This window comes from Hevea brasiliensis, chromosome 7 (assembly GCF_030052815.1).
Source record: "Hevea brasiliensis isolate MT/VB/25A 57/8 chromosome 7, ASM3005281v1, whole genome shotgun sequence".
In the NCBI taxonomy this organism is placed as follows: domain Eukaryota; kingdom Viridiplantae; phylum Streptophyta; class Magnoliopsida; order Malpighiales; family Euphorbiaceae; genus Hevea; species Hevea brasiliensis.
Window position 1 is genome coordinate 103,853,460 of NC_079499.1, and position 26,126 is coordinate 103,879,585.

Below are 26,126 nucleotides of genomic sequence, written 5' to 3' on the forward strand. Positions count from 1 at the left end.
TTCAATATTTCTTCTGGATCCCTGACCTAATTATTTGTCTGACTTAACAATTCTTTTTCGTGATTTTCTCTTTTCCACTGTGTTAGTAATGGTCCTAAGGATAGCAGCGTCACATTTTACGGTTTGAAATTTGAGTTTAAATCGACTTCACAGTCGTTCCCAAGAAGGTCACCAATCGTTGTGACTCTCGGTTCGTTTAACTTCTTATGTTCTGTTTTTCTTATTTATACTTAACTAATTGACAATTACTAATTATTTGTGTTTATGGCTTCTCTAGTTGTCTTAAGTGTGGTTCTAATCTCCTTAATTGTCCGGACCGACACCGATCACCGGAACAGTAAAATATACCAGGCTATACAAATAGGGGTGTTACATCAATGAACTCTACAAGTAAGGCCACTACTCTTTAGCTTTTTTGTCTTTTTAATATGGTTACTAGAAAATGAGAGAGATTGATGAAAAAGAAAAAAGAAAATAATTTATAATATTTATTTAAAGTTAGTTAAATTTTCAAATATTTATAAAAATCATAGAGTATACAATAATAAGAAAAAAATATATCTTTTAATCAAATTAATAAAATAAATTTTATTAAATAAGTGCTTCGTCTAACTTATAAAAATGAGCAGATAAACAATTAGTGTTTATATAAATTAATTTAAATTTGTAAGCATTTAAATTATAAACAGTTATAGATTTAGTTTAAATATTTATAAATAATTGATAAATAATTGATATATTTAATTTTGAATGATTTATTAATTATATATGTATATTATTAATTAAGATAATATTTTGTAAAATTTTAAATTACAATTTCAATCTATTTAACCTAGTCTAAAAATATTATGTTTTTTGACAAGTAAAATTTGCATTGGCAGTTGATGAGACTTAAATAGAAGCAATTATGAATCTTGGAAACCTAAAGGCCCAAGTTCATTAATACAGCATTTGATGATGGTGAAGAAGTGGGGATATTAATAAATTTATGTAGTATTTGATATAAATGAATTTTATAAAATTTTATAAAATTTATGTATAAATTTAAAATTTTAGTGTTTAATTTAAATAAAAATTTATTTAAATAAAAATTTATTTAAAAATTTTAATAATTAATTATATGAAATTTATTATAACTAAATCAAATTCCATCAAAATTGATAGGATTTATAAATGACTTTCAAACTTAAAATTATATCTTTCAAATGACAAAATTTTTATTTTATTTTATTTTATTTTAAATATAAAATTTATTTTATTTGAAATGGATATTATATTTAATATAAAATATATTAAACAAAGAAATTCGTTAATAAATGAATTTTATTACGAAATTTATTTATAAATCAAATTAATTTTACTATATAATTAAACTAAATAGAGTATTAGATTATTTATTTTTCATTTTTGATTAAAAAATATATTTTTTAATTTATAAATAAATTTAAAAATAAATAATTATTTATTTAATAAATTATTTAAAATTAAATTTTTAATAGTTTAAATATTTGATTAAAATATGTTTAAAAATAACTTAATTTATCAAAATAACTAAAAAGATATAAAACTAAGTATTGTAATTATTAAAATGAAAATAGTATTGATAGTTTAAAAAATTATTGAGATAATATAATATTTTATTTTGTCAAAGAGTAGTTTTAAAGTCAAATCAAACATTAATCTACTTATAACTTTATACTTATAATTCAAATCAAACACTCTCTAAATTAATTAAAGTTCTACTAAATGAACAATTATTTTTTAATAAAGGATAATTTAATTATTTTTTTTTTACTACCTCCATCAACTTTTATCTATCATTTAATATTTTTATATGATGATTAAGAAAGCAATTAAATCAACTAAATTATAAAAAAATTCTCTATAATTTGACTAAATTACCCTTTATTTCACATAATCAAGAGAGATATGATAAAATAAGTTATAGAAAATTATAAAAATAATTATTGTGCTTAGTAAAGATGATGGTAAAATTGGAAAAGAAAATTAATGAACTTTAATATTTTTAAAGTGATAGATAATTTTGGATAAAACAATTAAAAAAAAACAATAAAAGTGAACAAAAATAGTATAATATAAAAAGTGAAAAGGTATTGAGTTTGAATCTCTATTAATATATTTTTAAAGTTATCCACTTTTATAATATAAAATTAAAAAAAATTCTTATTATATGACACATTAAATATTATTTAATACATTAAACCTATATTAAATAAAAGGAAGGTTTTCTATAATAATTTTAAGGTAGCTCATAGTTTCATGATTATACTTACTAGGTCACAATTAATTTAATTAATAAAAATTAAGTAAATTAATATATTATTTCCATAATTTTTATCTATATTATAATATAATTAGCATCCCATGTTTATGACATATATAACTTATGTTATGCCTTATTCAATAAAGATAAAGAAAAATAAAGAAAGAAAAATATATTTTCACAATTAAACAATAATGGATGAAAATTAGAGAAAAGTTGAAAATTTAGGTTTTAACTTCACATAATATATATATATATATATATATATATATATATATATATATATATAAAGTAGAGGGGGTTTTCTCTTATTGCTGCCACGTGACATTTGAAATTTTAGTACTACCACGTGGCACTTACCATATAAAAATTATTATTAAATTTATATTTAATAATTATAGTAATTAATATAAATTGTAATACCCATAATTTTCAAATAATTATTTTATATGTAAATATAAATATTTTAGTATAAACCCTGATGTTGTGGGCTTTGGGTAGGTATTTTTGTTTCATGGCAATTCGGTCGTAGCCCGGATTTATAATTTCGGGCCGAGTAGATAAGCTGTTGAAATTATTTTAAAACTGGGTCAAGATTATAGGCTACACCACCGTTTTCAGACGTCTTGGATACATTTTCAATATCCGAATTGACGTAGATAAGCCCGAACCCTAAGTTTCCTTAATTATTCAGTTTCGGGTTTAGATTAAAAATCTATAAAATATTCATGGATAGTTAGAAAATTATAATTCCTTTTGTATTAGCTTAGTAATATTGCTAAGGACAGCGGGGCAAAATTTTAAAATTTTTAGAGCTCAATTGGGCAATTTTTGCAAAAGGGTTAGTTATAGGGATTAAATTATAATATTTCAAATTGTAATTGTTGACTGTTTAGATGAGCCTAGGAGGGGCCATGTGATGGGATTGAGATATGGTTGTGTGACTTTGTGAATATATAAGTGTATTTTGAGCCATTTTACAGGTTGGGTTGGTCCTAGGTATAGGGGGAATTCTTCCGAATTTTCGGCACGACTTAGAATGCCTTTGATTTATTTTAAGCTTGTATTGAGTCAATTATATTAAATAATTGTAATAAAATTGTCAAGTGAGCCGGGATAGCTTTCCTCCTCAACCCAGCCGCCACAGTGACATCGGTTTACGTCTGTGAGTAAAATATTGATTTTAATTATAATTTCAATATTATTATATGTTCAGGCATGCCCATGCATCACTTATAAATATATATCTATGTAGTTAAATACTAGGCACATTTTATATTGCATTCTTAATTGATGATATGCTATGGATGTTTTTTTATGGTAACTTGGAGCAGTATGGGTGTGTTGGTGTGCGAGTGGTGTGTGGTATTGGATATGGACAGGACGGGTAGACGTGGCTGGAGCTTGACTCACTGGGACCCGATCCTTTTATGGATAAGTCAGGATAGGCACGGTTCGAGATGATCTCGCTAGCCCCTGCATTTGGTCTATTAAGCGAAAGTCCAGCTTGAGATGTACTCGCTGGTAGATGTTGGATTGAGAAAGCTGTACAGGGGATCAGCTCCCATATATGTACTGTTTGAATATTATGTGAGTGTGTAAGTGCTCCAAATTACCCTTTTGCTGTTATGATGTGATTTGTATGAAAATTATGAAGGTGTTGCATTCCACTTTTTAGGATGCACTAACTTTAGATAGCTATAGAAATTGTGCTTAAAATTGGTATTTTACTCTCTGAGTCAAACGCTCACTCCTGTTCACCTTATTTTTCTACGATACAAGAGATTTCTTATTGAGTTCTAACCCGCCTCTCTCCTTCGCACGGTATCTATTAATATCTGTTAAATTTTGTAAAATTTTACTAACTTCTAGAACTCCACATGTGTTAAAAGTACTTTCTTTGATTTGGGTCTATATTATAATTGCCACGTTGAATCTGTAAACCTATTAAATGCTTGTATGATTGGATTGGATGAGGGAGCTGAGCTCCCATTTGATTTTATGACAATATGAGTATGTGGAGGGTGAGCTGAGCTTCCCAAGTTGGTATATATTGTGTTTACAGGTTGGGTGAGTCAAAAACTCCCCGTTGGGTGGTCCTAGTTATGCCCGGACTCTGTTCGGTTATTTTCATAAAATTAGGCTCAATATGGGCCTTGGGATTAGGTTAGAAATACTTAGGCTTACTACAGGCCTTGGGCACTTTAGGCTGGCCCACGTTCTAGTGCCTATCCGGCCTATAGGTTGGGTCGTGACAAATGTGGTATCAGAGCATAATAAGGACGGTGATACGTAAAGCCTACGATTTTTGGGAACTCTCATGTGTGAACTGTGGCGAAGTGTGGCTCTTTGCCCAGGGGCTTGCAGGGACGGCGATACGTAACTCCTACAAGTGCTCTGATAGGTACCTTTATTTGCCACTAAAGACAGTGAATAATGTGGTATCAGAGCTTAGGCTCCAGATTCATGGGAAGTACATGTTTAAGGCTTAAGAAGAGTCTGGTTAGGGGTTCACATGCGGAGTATAGGATCCTATTTCATCTTCCTCTATGACTTCTTATTTTTAGCTTCTGCGTTATACCTCGGGTAATATAAGAGTACTTCAGTTAGTGTTTTGATTTTCATAGAGTACATAGAAATGTAAAATAGAGTTAGCAGATATGTTGAAGTCTGCCATGAGGATAAGTACTTCAAGAAATGCTATGTTTCTATCAGTATGGGTTTAAGTGGCGTGCCTATTTGGTGCAAGGCACGAGGACATAAAGGTAATTTTTAGCAATATAGCTGCCCTAAGTGGGAGTGAGAGTACCACTACTGGTAGTCATCAGTGGATAGCCTAGTCATAGTAAGTTCATGCTATCAGTGGATTCAAGAGAGATAAGAGATCAAGAGATCTAATATGTCAGGACGTACCGTAGTAACTATACAATATTCTCGATGTTTGTGTTGTAAGCTGCAGATTATAATACCGATATGGGATTAATGTGTATAGCTACGTGCTTTCCTATGGTGCACCATGATTAGGGTATTTGTAAATAACCTCTATTTTGGTATAGTTATATCAAGACAGAGTTTTATTTCTGCAGATGAGTTAGGAAAACTCCTAGTTAGGGTTTAAAACCTAGAGATTGAACACCAAAGGTACAAAGTTAAAACATAAGTGGCACAAGACTAGAGGTTTTTAGTATGATTACAATGTGATGGTGACACCTACTTGGTGGGATCATCTGGTCTTTGGTATGAGATCGTTGGCAGTGTTGGCATTACAATGGATGTATCGCCTAAAGTTTAATGAAGATAGCACCTCCTTCATGTGACATTAGAGCATAAGTATGACTCTACTTCCTAAAGGAGATTAGAGGCTATGAATAATATTTTTAGCCTGCGAAATGGCATTCTAGGAAGGTTGACAATATAAAAAGAGAGCAGACAGCTTTATATAGTTGTGGTAATGGGGTTGAGGTAGTACCTCTCTTGCAGTCAGTTATACTGTAGAGTATGTGATGTTTTCTGAGGAGAGACAGAAGAGTATCACTAATATAACGATTTGTGGAATGATGTCCTAAATGAGGCTGTAGTGTGATAGGAAATAGTGGCTTAGGTATCCTCTTAGGGAGAGTACGATTTTTATTGTAAGGATCATAAGAGATCAGATCATGATGGATGCAGAGCTTTAGAGTAGTAAGGAAAACAAAAAAAGGATCCTATAGATTCCCTTCTTGAGGTATTAAAATGTAGTTTAGAGTTAAGCATAGGAAAGGACAATGACTACAAGTCAGCAAAAATAAGTCATAAAATATTAGTAGATAAAAGGAAATATAGAAATGAAAATTTGGATAGTTGGTTTTAGATGCAACAGGAGAGAAATTCGAATGACAGTGGAAGTACCAGCCAGAGTGGTTAGAGCACCAATTTTGAGTAACATCAAGGTGTTAATAACTTGATAGAGACAGTGAAGGGATATAAGTTCCTGACATGATAGTCAGATCAAGAAAGAGAGTAGCACTAAAGAATACAATAGTCAAGTTCTACTTTGGGTAAGATAAAAGAGATGAATTAAAGAGCAAATCGAATAGCCAAAAATAGGACAAGGTCAAGAAGATCAAAGCATAATATAAGGTATATAAAGTGCCATCCTGAGCAAGATAAATAGGATGAACTGAAAGGCATTATTAGAAAACCTAGAACGAGGGTACATGAGTGAGGATAGTTGTCAAGATATAGAATCCAAAAGTGTAGGACTTAGAGTAGGTCATGGTTCGGGTAGTGTCAGGAGCCAAAACATGGGGTTTAGAGTTGCAGGATATGGATCAAACTCTGTCTATTCCTATTTCTAAGATGGAGTAGGTAGCAATGGGATAAGTCCATTTAGACTTCTAATAGTATGAGGAAAGTTAGTTGAGGAATGCAATCAGAGCAAGTAAAAATTATAAGATGTGCAATGGTGTCTTGAACTATCCTATCAGGCAAAGGAGTGAATTAATAAATAGTAAGTTAAATAAAAGTAAACCTAATGGTTCAAATGGGCATGACAAATAAAAAGGATGGTGGAAAATGGCACATAGGCTCAGGACCTAAGTAGAGGTGGTGAGATAGCAATTATGGCATCTGCGATGAAGGATTAGGTAAGCATTTTTAGTATAACCAATAGGGTCACTTTATAAGGAAACATGAATGAAAATGAGTAACAGAACGACAAAAGGAGATAGAGCAAAAAGAGATATGTATGAGTGATAGTCACAAGTCACTGAGAAGTTCAAGGATAAGAGTTATGACAGTAAGTATGATTAGAATCTATTTTGGAAGAGTTTATTAGTGAGAGGTATCTTAATGAATACAGTAGAATATAGGGATGCAAAAGAGTTAAGGTAGGCATAAAAAGGTAGCAATGGAGTACAAGTGGAGATAAAAAATTTTATGATGATATATTAGGCAAATCGGTAGTACAATAGAAGGATTGCTATAGTTGATATCTTATATAAAGATGATGAAATTTCAGGGAGAAGACCAAGAGACATGAATGGTGTGTTGATGTCAGTAGGAGGAGATTTCTCCTTCTTTTTAAGTTTAGATCGTACCTTTGGCTCTAGAAGTCTACATAAGCAAAGGAAATAATATTGTGATGACCTAGTATTTAAGAACCTGATAGGCACCAATCTGTACACATTCTTCTTAAAAAGAAAATGATGGTAAGCGTGTACCTGATGTTATGTATGAAAGGACGATCAGAGTAGTGATTGGAATTAAGTCGAGTTAGTCACCAAGGCTTACAACCCTTTTGAACTATAAGCTAGAGTAAGAGCTAGTTATGAATAAGTTTTAGTGGATGAAATTGTTGCTGATGGGTAACTTTAAGGTTGAAGTTTGGAAAGCTGTGGGCAGTATATATGGTTATATTAAGGAGAATGAACACGCGAAATATCTTGACTGGAATTAAGGTAGAGCATACATTTACCACAGTCATATTAGTTTAGATGGAACTTATAGTTTCTGAGGCTCTTATCTAACTAGGATAAGCGAGTTCCTATTAAGGGTGATAAGGAATAGTAATGTTCTAATGGTCAAGTTGGGAAGGAGATATAAGAAGAATTTTCTAGGGTTAATTACAAGTGTTACATAATGTAAAATATGTGCTGATAGGAGCCAATAGTAAGGTTAGAATCCCAGAAGTAATGAAACTAGCAATCAAGATAGGACTAAGAGATAAAAAGACAGTCACAATAGATGTTGGGATGGATATCCTTGAAGGAAAGGCATAAGGGTGAGAGAGGGAAAAGGTTAACGAATAAGTATAATAAGTTGGAAAGATATTAACACTAGCGAAAATAGAAAAAAAAAGTGTATAAGTTCCAAATGATAGGCGAAAAGCTCAGTAGAGTTAGTTAAAATGATGAGGATAAAAAGGAATAAGTATGCTAGGGACACACTAAGGGATGTTTAAAACAAATTATGGTGAAATAGTAAGATAAAGGAATAATGGAGCCTCGATTTAAGTGCCAATGTGTCAGAAAGCACATCAGATAGTAAGAAATTTTAAGCAAAAGGCAAGTAACTCTTTTCAGAAAAGGATTAGGATATGATAAGTTATTTTGATTGGAAGGCTTAGGAATACGTAGACTAGGTTAGAGAAGAGGCCCAATCCACTTTTTTACTATTAATAGATAAAATATGAACGCCCAACACTTGGATAGAGCTTTACATAACTAGTTACATAAGATGGACAGGGGTTGATTTGAGGACCTTGGTAATGACACAAGTAAATTGGGAATTCAAAGTATCATCGGAATGAGAAGATGCATAGGTGTTAACCAATGGAGCCATAGGACAAGTAAAAATGTCGAACAAGATACCTGTGATAGGTGCTACAAGAAAGCATCTCATAGGATACTATAGGATAAAGAACATAAGTCATGTCTGTAGGAAGCAGAGATTATTGAAAAAAAGGTATGGGGACTGAAGTCACTAAGAGATACGTTAGGGCACAATGAATGAGAGGTAAGCACCAAAGCTGATGGAAGTTATGAGATATCAAGTCAAACACAATGGAGGTATAATGAGTACTGAAGATATCAGAAAAAGATTAAAGAGTGGTTTGAGGTATGAGTTTCCCTGTGAAATGATGATGATAGCTAGGATACTACAGCAAGCAAAAGAGTTATGCGGATCCTAGGCGAAAGGATGTAGAGTTTGCAGTGGGTGATTAATTATTCCTAAAGGTCTCCCCTATGAAACGAGTCATGAGGTTTGGGAAGAAAGGCAAGCTGCCACCTAGATACATAGGACCTTTTGAAGTCATTCATAGAGTTGGAATAGTTGCTGACCAGTTGGAGTTACCACCAAGCCTTTCTCACGTCCACCCAGTGTTTCACATTTCCATGCTTAGGAAGTACATACCTAATCCTTCCTATGTGTTACAACCCGATACAGTGGAGTTGAAGGAAAACCTAACCTTTGAGGAGCAGCCAATAGCCATAATGGACTTTCAGATGAGGCAATTATGATCAAAACAGATCCCTATGGTTAAGGTTTTATGGAGGAGCCAATCGGTAGAAGAGTGTACCTGGGAGTCAAAGCAGGACATGCGCAATAAGTATCCGTACTTGTCCACTGTGCAATCATGTAATTCTTTATTCTGTCTTGTGTGAAATTTGAGGACGAATTTTCTATAAGGGGGAGAGAATGTAATACCCCTAATTTTTAAATAATTATTTTATATGTAAATATAAATATTTTAGTGTAACTCCTGGTGTTGTGGACTTTGCATAGGTACTTTCGTTTCATAGCAATTCGGCCGTAGTCCGGATCTATAATTTCGGGCTGAGTAGATAAGCTGTTGGATCAAGATTATAGGCTATCCCACCATTTTCAGATATCCCGGATATGTTTCTAATATCCGAATTAGCATAGGTAAGCCCGAACCCTAAGTTTCCTCAATTATTTAGTTTCAAGTTTAGATTAAAAATCTATAAAATATTTGTGGGTAGTTAGAAAATTATAATTCCTTTTGTATTAGCTTAGTAATATTGCTAAGGACAGGGGAGCAAAGTTTTAGAATTTTTAGAGCTCAATTGGGCAGTTTTTGTAAAAGGGTTAGTTGTAGGGACTAAATTATAATTTTTAAATTATGATTATTGACTGTTTGGATGAGCCCAGGAGGGGCCATGTGATGTGATTGAGATATGGTTGTGTAACTTGTAGATATAGAAGTGTATTTTGAGCCATTTTACAGGTTGGGTACGTCCTAGGTATAGAAGAAATTCTGCCAGATTTTCGGTATGACTTAGGATGTCTTTGGTTCTTTTTAAGCTTGTATTGAGTCAATTATATTAAATAATTATAATGAAATTGTCAGGTGAGCCGGGACAGCCTTCCTCTTCCGCCCAGTCACCACAGTGACCTCAGTTCACATTTGTGAGTAAAATATTGATTTTAATTATAATTTCAATATTATTATATATTCAGGCATGCCAATGCATCACTTATATATATATATATGTGTGTGTGTGTGTGTGTGTGTGTGTGTGTGTGTGTAGTTAAACACTAGACACATTTTATATTGCATTCTTAATTGATGACGTAACACCCCTACGTGCATGGTCCTATGCAAATCACTATTACGGTGACCAGTGTTGGTCCGGACAAGTAAGAGGATTAGAATCATATTTAAGTCACTGAGAAAAGCCCTGAATGAAAATAAATAGTGATTACCAAAAGGTCAAGTATAAATAAGAAAAACAGAGCATAAAAAGTTAAATGAGCTGGGGGTCACAGCGATGAGTGACTGCGAGGTTAGTTATAACCCTAATTTCGTACGGGACATTGTGACACCACAGCCCTAGGAAAAATTACGAAGTTAGGGAAAATGTGAAAACCACAGAAAAAGGTAGAGAACCAGATCAAATAATTAGATCAGGGTTTCGGAAGAAATACTGAATTATTAGTAAACTGTGTCAGACCGGCGAGGGAAAAATTGGTCAATTCACCCCTAGAGGTGACTCACGACCTAACTGTCTAATAAAATCTGAGAAATGAAAATTTCGGAATATAAAATTAAATTAAAGAACTATAGAAAAATAAAGGAAAAAGGAAAAAGAAAAGAAAATAAATTATGACCTCATCTTAATAACCTCACCCATGATGTCAAAAATAAAATTTAATTATTCTAATTTTTGACTAAGTGAAAAAGCAAGATAAATACATAAAATTAAAAGAAAAAAAAATGGTCATCTTCATTTTCTAATTGTCATCCCTCACTCCCTCATTCATCTTTCTCTCTAAACTCCATGAAAGCTTGATTTCAAGCTTTTTTAAACCCCCAAAATTAACCATAAAATCCCCCAAATTTCTAAAGAAACCTTGCTATTACCACTAGACAAGAAGATTGAAGGAGAAAAGAAAGGGAAAAAGATAGAGAATTGAAGGATTTGAAATTCAAAGAAAGGTTAGTAAGCTAAACTTGAATTTTCTAGTTAAATTGTTGTATTTATAGTTGAATAAACTTAGAAATTATGAAAAATGGAAACAAAACAAACTTGTGGGACTAATAGTAAATTTCGGACAGCCTATATGGGAGTGGAAATTGTTTGAGTTTGATAAAATTAAAGTGATATAGAAGTGTAGTGAAGTGTGTAGAACATAGTGAGATGCTTTATTTGCACTAAATGAATGAATTACAAAATTAGGGTTCTTGAGTTCTTGAAATTGGAGGAAAAATTGAAAGAAATGGTCAATTGATGTAATTGACCCTAATTGAGGTTAAAATGATCAATTGGGACCAATTGAGATGTGTTTGAGTGGTTAGAAGTACAATGCAATTCGGATTGGAGAAGGGTCAATTTTAGGCAGTATGACCAAGGTCCTTTTAGGGACCAAAACTGTAATTCTGTCACCTCAATTGGTATGAGGCCAATTGGATATGAAAGTAGACACATAATGCCACAATTTTTATGTAGAAACTATGCCCAGAAAATGACATTAAGGTAGTGAACAATTAGGTCAAATCCAGGTAATGTGCACTGTCACTATACCAAAATGACTAAATAAACAGTATTTATTCATTTGGCTATAACTTGGTATAAGAAGGTCCAAATGACTTGAATTTTATACCGATGGAAAGCTGAGACACAAAACTACAACTTTTATGAAGAACACAAATCCAAATTCTGACCATAACCTATCTAAAAAGTGAGCTGCAGTCAACATACCAAAACTACTAGAACAAAGAAAGTGCCCAGAATTCTGGGTTAAAACCAATTCGGCCAGCCTTAGGAAAATGACCATATCTTGGGCTACAAAACTTCAAATGAAATGATTCAAAAAGAGAATTAAAGATAAGACAACAAGAAACAACTTTGATGAAGGACACTTAGCCAAATTCCCCCAGTAATCAGACCAATTGAACAGTACAAAACAGTTAACCAAAATTGAAATTTTGGATTTGCACCTAAAGAAATTAGAAATTGAAATGGCAACCAAGGCCAACAAAATTGACACCCAAAATGTGGTATATGAGTGCAATTAGAATTAATAAACCTATTAAGTATGAAAAAGTCAACATTTTGACTTGAATAGTGCAATAAATAGTAACCCCTAAATGCAAAATTCAAAGGATATCAATTTGAGTAAATTTAAGGCTACAACTAAGTAGACATAAAATGAATTAATAGATTTATTATGAGATATGGTACTGAAACACTGCAAACTATATGTTTCAGTTGAAAAAGAGACTAGAAAGGGATTTTCAAGGAAAAAACTGAAATTTGGAGTAAACTAGTCAACAAAGAGGTTTGTGCACAACTAATTTTACATTGTTAAAGTTTTACATATTTTATTTGGTTAAAGGATTTTAGTTTCTTTATGTATTATGTTTACCAATTATTGAATTTATTTTAATGATTATTAAAATGTGTTATGGTATAAATGAATTTAATTGTGGGAAAATGATTAACTTATGATTTTATTCTTGATATGGATTGAATGAATTTAGTTTGGAAGTTGTGATTGAAATGGGATTTGCATGGAAAAATATAAATTTATATTTTGAATTGTGATGAGCATAAAAATTATTAGATATTGGAATTGACATTGAATTGAATTGTGTTGTGATTTATGCTCACAAAAAGGATAAAAAAAATTCATGATATTATTTTATATCAAAAAAATTCATGATATTATTTTATATCAAAAAAATTCATGATATTATTTTATATCAAAAAAATTCATGATATTATTTTATATCTCACTATAGATGCTTGACTAGGTTATTACCCATCTCTTTCATTTGTTGAAAAGACAATAGAGTTAGCTTTATTTTGATTACCATGGTACGTGCACAGACTTAGATTTTCCTTTTATTAGAGGTTAGATCTAAGTTTTTCATTGGCCCTTTCGGAAGTTGTATTATTGTGGTGTTTACTGTGCACGATGATTCGACCTCCCCGACCATAGGGAGTTAGAATCTCGATTCGACCTCTCCGACCATAGGGAGTTAGAATTGCCTCGAAGATGGCCCTTACGAATTCGTCTTGCATAGTTAGTGAGATAAAGAATGGGTTTTTGAATAGTAAGGAATTGTGATTTTAAAGGAGATTTGAGCATTGTCGCATGGTATTTTGTGGTCGTTTGGACGAACACTCACCGAAGTGGGAAAGAGTAAGGAGTCGCCACTTTAATTTTGAGGGAAATTAAAGAAAACCATTTATGAAAATAAATTTAAATGAAACCACTTCGAAAACTGTCACGACCCAACCTATGGGCCGGACCGGCACTAGGACCTGGGCCAGCCTAAAGCCCCCGAGGCCCGTAGTAAGCCTAACTGTTCATTAACCCAACTCTAAGGCCCATTTGGGCCCAATTTCAAGAAACCAAACGGACAGAGTCCGGCCATAAAATGGACTTTCTAACGGGGAGTTTTCGACTCACCCGACCTGTAAACATAATAAATACTCAATTGGGGAGCTCAGCTCACCCTCCACATACTCATATCCTCATAAAAATAAATGGGAGCTCAGCTCCCTCATCCAATCCATCAAACATACATATCATTATACGTTTACAGGTCCAACATGATAATAATATTACAGACCATAATCAAATAAATACTTCTAACACATGCGGAAATTCTAGGAGTAAATAAAATTACACAAATATTGATAAACAACCTGCGAAGGAGAAAAGCAGGTTAACCCAGAATAAAATATCCTCCTGTGGCCTGTAAAAATTTTTGAACAGGAGTGAGCGTTCGACTCAGAGAGTAAAATATCAATTTTAACCATAATCTCTATAACTATCTAGAACTAATGTAACTTGTGAAGTGAAATGCAACAGCAACCATATTTTCACATCATAACAACAAAAAGGTAATTTGAAGCACTCACGCACCCTGTAACATCAATCATAATATATGGGAGCTGATCCCCTATACAGCTCTCTTAAATCCAACCTGGTGCTAGCGAAGAACTCAGCTCGGACTTCCACTTAATAACCAAATCGAGGGTCCCAGCGAAGAACTCAAGCCGTGACTTACCCTCGAAGGATCGGGTCCCAGCGAAGAACTCAAGCCGTGACTACCCGTCCTATCCATAGTCCACACCACATCACACGCACGCCAACGCACGCACACTGCTCCAAATTACCGCAATAACATTCATGGCACTTTAACAGTTATCAATGCAACATAAATCGTGCCTAGAGTTTAACTACATAATTATATGCATATAAGTGATGCATGGGCATGCTGACATATAATAATATCGAAATTACAATTAAAATTAATATTTTACTCACGCACTTGACGCAATCATCGTGGCGGGCGGATGAAGAAGGCTGTCCCGGCTCACCTGACAATTATATTACAATTATTTAATACAAATGACCCAATACAAATCAAGAAAAGACCCAATACGTCCTAAGTCGTGTCGAAAATCCGACAGAGTCTCCCCTATACCTAGGACCTACCCAACCTGCAAAAGGGCTCAAAACACACTTCTATATCCACAATCCATATATCCAGAACTCAATCACATCACACAGCCCCTCCTGGGCCCGTCAAATCAATCATTCATCACAATATGTAAAATTTCAATTTAGTCCCTATAATTGACCATTTTTGCAAAAACTGCCCAAATAAGCTCTAAAAATTCTAAAACTTTGCCCCGAGGTCCTTAGCAATATTACTAGGCTATTGCAAAAAGAATCATAATTTTTTAAGCTACCACGAATATTTTATAAATTTTTAATCCTATTTAAGCACTAGAAAATTACAAAAAAGCAAGGTTCGGGTTTACCTTTGCCGATTTCGACTTTGGGGACGCGCTCGGGACGTCTGACAATGGGGGGGGGGATAGCCAAAACCTCGATCCAATTCGGAGACTTTTCCGGTAACGGGTCTGTCTGGACGGAAATTCACAGATCCGGACAACTGTCGAATTTCCGCGAATTGAAGATACCTACACGAAGCCCAATAATAATATATAAAAAAAATCAGGGGTGTTACATTCTTCCCCCCTTACAGAAAATTCGTCCTCGAATTTTACACAAGGCAGAATAAAGTACATGATCACACATTGAACAGATAAGGGTACTTGCTACGCATGTCCCGTTCTGACTCCCAGGTGCACTCTTCCACTGACTGACTCCTCCACAAAACCTTAACCATAGGGACCTGTTTTGATCTTAGCTGTCTCACTTGGTAGTCCACTATGGCTACAGGTTGCTCCTCAAAGGTCAAGTTCTCTTTTAGCTCTATTACATCCTGCTGTAGTACATGGGGAGGATCTAGGATGTACTTCCTGAGCAGGGAGATGTGAAATACGGGATGAACGTGAGAAATGTTGGGTGGTAGTTCCAACCGGTAGGCAACTGCTCCAACTCTATCAGTAACCTCAAAAGGTCCAATATACCAAGGTGCCAACTTGCCCTTCTTTCCAAATATCATGACTCCCTTCATTAGAGAAACCTTCAGGAATACATAGTCGCCCACTGCAAACTCCACATCCCTCCGTCTGGGGTCTGCATAACTCTTTTGCCTACTGAAAGCTATTTTCAATCGTTCCCTGATTAAAGGAACTATCTCTGAAGTGTACTGCACTAGGTCTACATCATGCACCTTCGCTTCCCCCATTTCCCTCCAACACAGAGGAGACCTATACTTTCTTCCATATAGTGCCTCATAGGGTGGCATCCCTATACTGGAGTGATAACTGTTGTTGTAGGCAAACTCCACCAAAGCTAGCTGCTCATCCCATTGATCTCCAAAATCCAAAACACTCATGCGAAGCATGTCTTCCAGTGTTTAGATTGTTCTTTCTGATCGTCCGTCTGCATCGAGGGTGGAAAGCCGCATCAAGTTCAATCAGGTGCCAAGTGCCTCTCGCAACTTTCTCCAAAACCGAGAAGTGAATCGGGGCCCTCTGTCGATATTATGGAAGCCGAACTCCATGCAATCGACTATTTCTCGAATGTAGAGCGCGCATCGTGCACGTAATATGTAGTCTTCACAGCAAGAAGTGAGCTGATTTGGTTAGGCGGTCTACAATTACCCATATCGAATCATATCCTCGCGTGGTACGAGGCAACCCACCACAAAATCCATAGAAATCATTTCCCACTTCCATTCCGGATAGGAGCTCTTGCAGCTTCCCTGACGGTCTCTGGTGTTCAAACTTCACCTTCTGACAAGTCAAGCACTTGGACACAAAGTCTGCTATGCCTCTCTTCATGCCATTCCACCAATAGCTATCTCTCACATCATGGTACATCTTGGTGGAACCTGGGTGGACACTGTACAGTGTATAGTGTGCCTCTCGCATGATTTCATTCCTGAGGTTGTCCACATTGGGCACACATATCCTAGAACCTTGCACTAGGGCGCCATCATTGGCAAATCCAAACTCACCACCTTCACCTTGCTGTACTCTTTCTATGATCTTCATTAATTATTGGTCTCTGCGTTGGGAAACTCTAACTCTATCTCGCAAGTCTGGCCTCACTGAAAAATGAGCCAACAAGACCCCCTCATCTGAAAGATCTAGGATTAAACCTTGATCCATCAACTCATGTACTTCCTGAATCAACGGTCTCTTCTCTGCTGAAATGTGCGCCAAACTGCCAGAAGATTTTCTGCTTAAAGTATCTGCTACTACATTGGCCTTCCTGTGGTGGTACCGATGGTGCAATAATAGTCTTCCATAAGCTCCATCCATCTCCTCTGTCTCAAGTTTAAATCCCTCTGTTGGAAGATGTACTTCAAACTCTTATAGTCGGTGTATATCTCGCACACTTCACCATACAGGTAGTGTCTCCAGATTTTTAGTGCAAAGACTACAGCCGCCATTTCCAAATCATGGGTGGAATAGTTCTGCTCATGCCTCTTCAGCTGCCTTGAAGCATAAGCCACTACTTTTTCATTCCTCATCAAAACACACCTTAGGCCAACTCTGAAGGCGTCACAGTACACGGTGTATCCTTCACCGCTCATAGGTAGTGTTAACACAGGGGCAGTGGTTAGACACTCCTTATCCTCATCATTATAACTGACTCTATCGAGCTCTCTTCCTGTCCTTTGCATCTTATCCACTTCCCTTTTCCTATTTTTGGTATTGTTGGTATCTTTTCAACCTGCTGTACTTATTCCTTAATTTTAGTCCTATCTCATCCTTACACCTTTTCCTTCAAAGATGTCTATCCCATCATCAACTTTAACTTTCTTTTTATTTCTTAGTCTTATCTTGATTACTAGTTCCATTACTTCGGGGATTCTAACCTTACGATTTTCTCCTACCAGCACATTCTTCACCTTTTGTAACACTTATAATTAACCATAGAAAATTCATTTTTGTAACCCCTTTCCCAACTTAACTATCAGAACATTATCATTCCCTACCAGCCTTAGTAGGAAATTGCTCATCCTGGATGGATAGGAGCTCCAGAAACTATAAGTTCCATCTGAACTAACACGGCTGTGGGAAATGTGTGTCATGCCTTAATTCCAAACAAGATACTTCACGTGTTCATTCTCCTTAATATAATCATATATACTGCCCATAGCTTTCTAAACTTCAACCTCAAATTACCCATCAGCAACAATTTCATCTATTGAAACTCATCCATAAATAGTACTTCATCTAGCTCATAGTTTAAAACAGTCGCAAGCCTTAGTAGCTAACTCAATTTAACTCCTGTCATTACTCTGATCGTCCTTTCATACTTAACACTAGGTATGTACTTACTGTCATTCTCATTTCAGGAAATTGTATATGAATTGGTGCCTATCAAAATCTCAAATAACTAGGTCTCCTTGCCTCAGTCTCTGCTCCTTATCTAACGCTCTGGAATCAAAAACACGAGCTAAACTTGAAAAGAAAGAAAAATATCCTCTATATTCAACTACGCCCGATTGTCCATATAATAATGTTTAACCTATGTTTCTTAGTTTTTCTCTTCAAATTTCATCATCTCCTAGCACAATTGTGCTCTACCAATAAGGTATCATCTGCATGAACCCTTTACTATACCATCGTCCTTCCTGACATAATATTTTATAATTTATTAACTTTACTTATACTCGACCTATGATTCATATCTATCATTGTTTATTGTGCCCTTAACTTTTGTTGATTCCTGAAAGATTTCTCTCACTAATAAATTTTTCCAACACTAATTCCACCCTTATCTAGGGTCATTAATTTGATCCTTGAACTTTCTAGTGATTTATAACCATCCAGACTTGTCACTTTTCGTTCTACCCCTACTATTGTCCTGTCGTTATTGCTTCACTACAAAGTGATTCTGTTGATCACACTAAAAATGTTTGCCTGACATTCATAACGAACCTCTAACTACCTTCTCACTATCTCAAAAGTCTAACCTAAAACCTATGTGTCATTATCTATCATTCTTTTCCTCTCATCATACCTATTTGATCCCTTAGACTGACTTTTATTCAACTTACTGCTTACTAACTTCTCTTTCTCTACCTATTTAGGTAGTCCGCAATACCATCGCACACCTTCTAACATTTACTCATTATTATTGTATTCCATACCTCCATCACTTTTCTCACTAATGTGGTCCCATTTTGGGTTTTCCATCCTTGTCATTCTCCTTGCCAAGAATAACACTTAGCCTATCCTATATCTTAACTTTGTTCCTTTTATTATGCGCTCTTTAGGTTGTCCATTCATTTATTTCCTTTGTCTTACCCAAAATAGAACTTGACTATTCTATCCTGGTTCCATTCTTCTTCCTAACATAATAGCCGTATTTGCTAACTATATCTTCAGAGTCTCTATCGCGTTATCATATGTCTGTATACTCAGATTTGGTCCTTTGACCACTCTAGCTAGTACTTCCACTAGCATTTAGATTATATTGCATCCGCAATCAATTGCCCAAACTTTCATTCTGCACTTTCTTTATCCATTGGCCTTCATGATTTATCTTCGCTAATTTATTACTCTTAACACTATTATAATTAGATTATACTATTGTTTTGAATAATTTGAAATTAGAAAGGAACTCAGCAAATTACAGTCATACTTTTATTGTATGATCTCTATTCTTATCCTTTAGCTTACATAATACCCTTACCACCTCGAGAACTGATTCTGTAGTAATTTTATTTATTTGTTATTATTATTATTATCCATGTTTACTCAATTAACCAAAACTTAAGGTTCCGGGCACCCAAACCCGTCATCCAATTCAAAGGATTTACATCCATCGTGATCTGATTATATATGATTCCTATAATAGAACTTGTATCCTCTCCAGGATACCCGAGCCAACTACTCTCTACCACACTCTACAGTCCCATCTGGGACACTATTCCATAAGTCATCATTATCAATAATAACCTTTGATCCATTCTGAAAAGATATGACTATATCCTAACTTGCTGCAACAAAGGTACTACATCTACCACCTTGCCAGAACCATGTCAAGTTAATGACTCTTTTATCATATCATAGCTCTATAAATCATCAATTCATAGTTTCGACCTTCTCTAGGTAGTAGAGTTGTACTTTATTCCATACTGATACACATAAGGTATACTATTCTCACTCTATAAGTGTCACCTTTACTTTGCAACTAGTCCGAAACCTCTGGTCTGATGGCAACTCTTGATGTAACTCTAGCTCATGTCAGTAATCGAGTCACCGACTCTAGTTATAACCCAACCGTGACCTTTCAATATTCTAACTCTAGACTCTTAACCAGAGTTCCCAACTCCTCTGCAAATATAGAACTCGCTCGCATAACTGTACCAAAATGTAAGCCATCTCAAACACCCTCATTATGGAGCACCACGGGGATGCACGCAGCTCTACACAATAATCTCATGTCGGTACTGTAATCTGCAGCTAAAAGAGCAGACAACGAGAACAATGTATAGGTACTACGATACGCCCCGATGCATCACTAGGTCTCCTAATTTCTTATCTCTCCGAATCTTCTATTATCACAAACTTATTCTCGACTGGGTCATCTACCGATGACCGCCAGAGTGGTATCCTCATCCTTATCTAGGCAACTGTACTTTTAAGACTCACTTTTATGTACTCGTGCCTTACACGAAATGGGCACACCATTTAAACCCATACTGACAAAAATATAACATTTCTTGGAGTACGTATCCTCATGATAGACCTCACATGTCTACTAACTCTATTTCACATTTCTGTGTACTCCACGAAATCAAGACACTAACTGAGGTAATCTTATATTTCCCGAGGTATAACGTAGAATCTAGAAACAAAGAATTACAGGAAAAGACGAAACAGAATCCTATACTCCGCATGTGACTCCTAGTAGACTCTTCCCAACACTTAGATAATTTTTTCCTATGAATCTGAAGCCTAAGCTCTGATACCACATTTGTCACGACCCAACCTATGGGCCGGACCGGCACTAGGACCTGGGCCAGCCTAAAGCCCCCGAGGCCCGTAGTAAGCCTAACTGTTCATTAACCTAACTCTAAGGCCCATTTGGGCCCAATTTCAAGAAACCAAACGGACAGAGTCCGGCCATAAAATGGACTTTCTAACGGGGAGTTTTCGACTCACCCGACCTGTAAACATAATAAATACTCAATTGGGGAGCTCAGCTCACCTTCCACATACTCATATCCTCATAAAAATAAATGGGAGCTCAGCTCCCTCATCCAATCCATCAAACATACATATCATTATACGTTTACAGGTCCAACATGATAATAATATTATAGACCATAATCAAATAAATACTTCTAACACATGCGAAAATTCTAGGAGTAAATAAAATTACACAAATATTGATAAACAACCTGCAAAGGAGAAAAGCAGGTTAACCCAGAATAAAATATCCTCCTGTGGCCTGTAAAAATTTTTGAACAGGAGTGAGCGTTCGACTCAGAGAGTAAAATATCAATTTTAACCATAATCTCTATAACTATCTAGAACTAATGCAACCTGTGGAGTGAAATGCAATAGCAACCATATTTTCACATCATAACAACAAAAAGGTAATTTGAAGCACTCACGCACCCTGTAACATCAATCATAATATATGGGAGCTGATCCCCTATACAGCTCTCTTAAATCCAACCTGGTGCCAGCGAAGAACTCAGCTCGGACTTCCACTTAATAACCAAATCGAGGGTCCCAGCGAAGAACTCAAGCTGTGACTACCCCTCGAAGGATCGGGTCCCAGCGAAGAACTCAAGCCGTGACTACCCGTCCTATCCATAGTCCACACCACATCACACGCACGCCAATGCACGCACACTGCTCCAAATTACCGCAACAACATTCATGGCACTTTAACAGTTATCAATGCAACATAAATCGTGCCTAGAGTTTAACTACATAATTATATGCATATAAGTGATGCATGGGCATGCTGACATATAATAATATCGAAATTACAATTAAAATTAATATTTTACTCCACGACTTGACGGCAATCACCGTGGCGGCCGGCGGAGGAAGAAGGTCATTCCGGCTCACCTGACAATTATATTACAATTATTTAATACAAATGACCCAATACAAATCAAGAAAAGACCCAATACGTCCTAAGTCGTGCCGAAAATCCGGCAGAGTCTCCCCTACACCTAGGACCTACCCAACCTGCAAAAGGGCTCAAAACACACTTCTATATCCACAATCCATATATCCACAACTCAATCACATCACACAGCCCCTCCTGGACCCATCAAATCAATCATTCATCACAATATGTAAAATTTCAATTTAGTCCCTATAATTGACCATTTTTGCAAAAACTGCCCAAATAAGCTCTAAAAATTCTAAAACTTTGCCCCGCGGTCCTAGCAATATTACTAGGCTATTGCAAAAAGAATCATAATTTTCTAAGCTACCACGAATATTTTATAAATTTTTAATCCTATTTAAGCACTAGAAAATTACAAAAAAGCAAGGTTTGGGTTTACCTTTACCGATTCCGACTTTGGAGACGCACTCGGGACGTCTGACAATGGGGGGGGGATAGCCAAAACCTCGATCCAATTCGGAGACTTTTCCGATAACGGGTCTGTCTGGACGGAAATTCACAGATCCGGACAATTGTCGAATTTCCGCGAATTGAAGATACCTACACGAAGCCCAATAATAATATATAAAAAAAATCAGGGGTGTTACAAAAACAGAGATTCTAGATTCGGAGTCCATATAAGGGTGGGGAAGGTGTTAGGCACCCCGCCTCATCCCTCAAATGAGGGTAAACGGATTTAATTTTATGCTCTTTCACAAATTAAAAGGATAATTGAGGGATTAGGATAATAATGATGTTAATCCTTTTGTGCAAAATAAAGGAATGTTTGATATTTCACTCATTTTGGGTTGCCCAGGAACACAAGTTCGTGAGATGGCCCTTTAGTGAGTAAATGTTTGAGTGAATTTATCTTGTGCGTTAGGGTCATGTCATTTAGTTTAAATTTCGTTAAGAGAGCTTGGGCAGGGAATTTCTCCCGATCTCTAGATATATTTATTAAGGGTTGGGAGATTTTGGATAAGAACTCTCCTCTGATCTCCCTGTTTTAATTTAAGCGAGAATCAGGTAAGAACTCTCCCCTGATCTCTTTTGGTTTAAAATTGGTAAAGGATCTCGGATAAGAACTCTCCTTCGATCTCCGCATTTTATTTGAATGAGGACCGGGTAAGAACTCTCGCCCGACCTCTTAAAGTATTCGGTTTAAGATTTTAAAGGGGAATCTCGGATAAGAACTCTCCTCCGATCTCCACATATTTAATAAAGTTTTTTGGGTTGAGAATCGGATAAGAACTCTTCTTCGATCTCTTTAAATATGTAATTTAGAGTTTTAATGAAGGATCTCGGATAAGAACTCTCCCCCGATCTCCTATTTTTTTTTTGAATGAGGATCAGGTAAGAACCCTCCCCGACCTCTTTAAATTTAATTACAATCGTATATCGTAAGAACCTTAGACTAAGGGTTCTGGCATCCGAAGACGCCGGGAACCCGAACGAGGCTTCTCTTAACCCATTGATACCTTATAACTAGGGAGAGGATACCATACTACATTTTTACCGATCTCCTTTGTGATTGCCTTACAAGTACTCTTTGGCAGGCAATGTTTGATCTCTTTCGTTTACTAGTCTGGGATCCGATCTTACCTCGATCCCCACTATACCAGGTTATCTCCTGAGCTTGTTTAGTGGTTTGACTTCATAACTTTTCCTCCGATTTATTATCCAAACTTTATTATTTTAAAGAAGCTCTCGTGTTAAGATACATCTACCGACATTTTATTAAACTACCTATACGTTACCCGTAACCAGAACACCTATATTTGAAGGTAATAAAGACTAAGAACAAATAAATAACATGAACTGATGAATAAAAGGTAAACTCAAGAGAATAACTATCTACGTGGGGCTCTTTAACATAACTGAACTCAATGAAAATTACGAGCATGAAAACGAAGAAAATAAAAAGTGAGCATTTGATAACGCAACGGTCTAGACACTTACCTGTGGGGGATTGAGTCTACTGAACAAACTGTGGAGCCACAGATATTGTAGAGCTGCGAGTTAATAGTCTGGGGACTAATGCTTGCTTTGAAATAACGAATACCAAGTTAGAATGCAGTCGAGTCGAAGTGACAGTAACCGGGTTGGAATGAGAGTGAGCTTGGAAAATAATAGGTTGATATTAAGATGGTGAAGACAAAACTGAAACTAAGAGATGGTGTTGCAGAGTAGTGAACAAACTGAAAATAAAGAATTTCAGCGTCCAACACTCCTTCAATGGAAATACTTTAGAAAACTGGTTTCTGAAGTTTCTCTAATTTGAAAGCTTAAAATAGCAGAGTAGCAAGACTGAATCAAGTTTCAGAGCCTTTCCACTATAATCACCACCCTTCTTTTTTCGTTCCCTCCTTTTTTCAACAGTATTACATGCAGGTATTTATAGGGAACGAGTGCTCCTAATGAAGGGTCAGGATTTCTCCTGAGGGAGATGGAAGGTTTAGATTTTAAAGGACATGATCTGATGCGTGAGAATTGAAGAGAATCAAAATAGATGACTGAGATCCTACTCAGAATATTTGTCCTTTCTCTTTTCTAATCCAACGGCTCAAAATCTTCTTGTCAAGGGAGATTCGAGGGCCAGGAATAAAAGGCGCCGATCCTGTTGTCTTCTCTTTGATCCAAGGGCTCCAGGCTTGTCCTTACAAGTAAGATCAACGGTGGAGATCGAGATGTACAGGACTGCCATGACATGTCCTGGCGCCTGTCAGCATTGTGGGCGATTCTGCAAATGAAGCGTGCGGTGAAGATTTGATCTTGCCTGCAACGCTTTAACTACCTCGGCTCTGATTATGAAAAGGGTTATCGGAAATTGTCTCATCCTTTCCTTGCTTTTCGATCTTCCATTCCTTCTGATCTTTCTATTATGACCCTTTTCCGATCTCTCATACCAGGCCCCTCTCCCGATCTCTCCCATTCCAGAACCTTCCCCTCTATCTGAGCTGCTTCAGTCAAAGCATTTAATCCTTCGGTTACCGATGCATCCGCTTCGATTTCTGCTAGTAATAAATGCTCAGACCCCCTATATATATGCCTCAACGAGGCATCTTTCCGCATTTCATTTCTTCTCTTTCCACTTCTCACTTCTCCTGTTCTAGCTTCTCCGACAACAATCCCGGCCATGATGACTGCTCTTAATCTTTTTCCGATTGTTCACTTTGTTCCTCGACTGAAAATTTATGATCCCGGTGATCGGAGAATCATGATAACCACCTCTGATGACAGTGAGAGAACCGGACTAATTTACCAATCCAGATCGAGAATATCGATCGTGTCGATCTCGAGTCGGTCCACCGATATAATCGGCGAACCGATTTCAAGTGAGAAGACTGCTAATTTCCCTTTCAAAATCGGTGACCACCCTTTGAAGTTCATTTGGCTCCTCACCACATCGGGCGTCCCGACTGCAGCTCGGTTCTGATTGATAACATCAACGATGACCCCTCCCATCATCATGAGAGTCATAGTCACCCCATCTGAGCTGCACATCTATCCAATGCCTATGGCTGGCTTTCTGATCAGACACATCTTTTGATTCAGCCACGAGACTAGGCTTTGACATAGGTCCTTACTAGGTATAATGTAGTGCCGATCTTTAGAGATCGCCCAAATGATGTAATCTAACCTTTAAAGGTTCTTAATGATGTAATCCGATCTCTTGAGATCGCCCAAATGATGTAATCTGACCTTTTGGAAATGAAATGGAGTTTTATTTTACAGTTATCATTTAATTATTGCATTGGTTATTTTTCGATCTCTAATGTGTTTATCCGATCTGGTTCCTCATTGAATCACCCTTAGCTGATCTATAACTCTGAACATCTGCCTTAATCCGAGGACCCTGGCCATCCGATCTCCTCTTATTTTATTTATTTTGTTTCTAGAACCTTCCCATGACGCGTCAGAAAAGCGGGCAAATTACACCTACCGATGCACCGCCTGGGGCTCTGTGAGCATTGAATGCTCAAACTGGTATAAATAGGGGGAGGCTCTCTCATTTGCTCCCCTATGTCATTTTCGGCCTTCTGCTTACAACTTATACCTTCTCTCATTTCTTCAAGTCTTTCCGGCACCGATTACATTCCGTTAAGGACTTTAATCCCTCCCTTAGATAATTTCTTTTGTTTTTGTTTGAAAATGAGCGGTGCCGAAGATCAGAGAGCGGCGAGCCCCCCTTCCGTCCATGTCTCGTGGTCATCGGATGAAGTTGAAGTGGTCGAACCAGGTGGGCGATCTAAGCCTCCTACGACTTCCTCTTTAGTTCGTGGTCGAGCAACTCAATCAAGGCGGACATCTT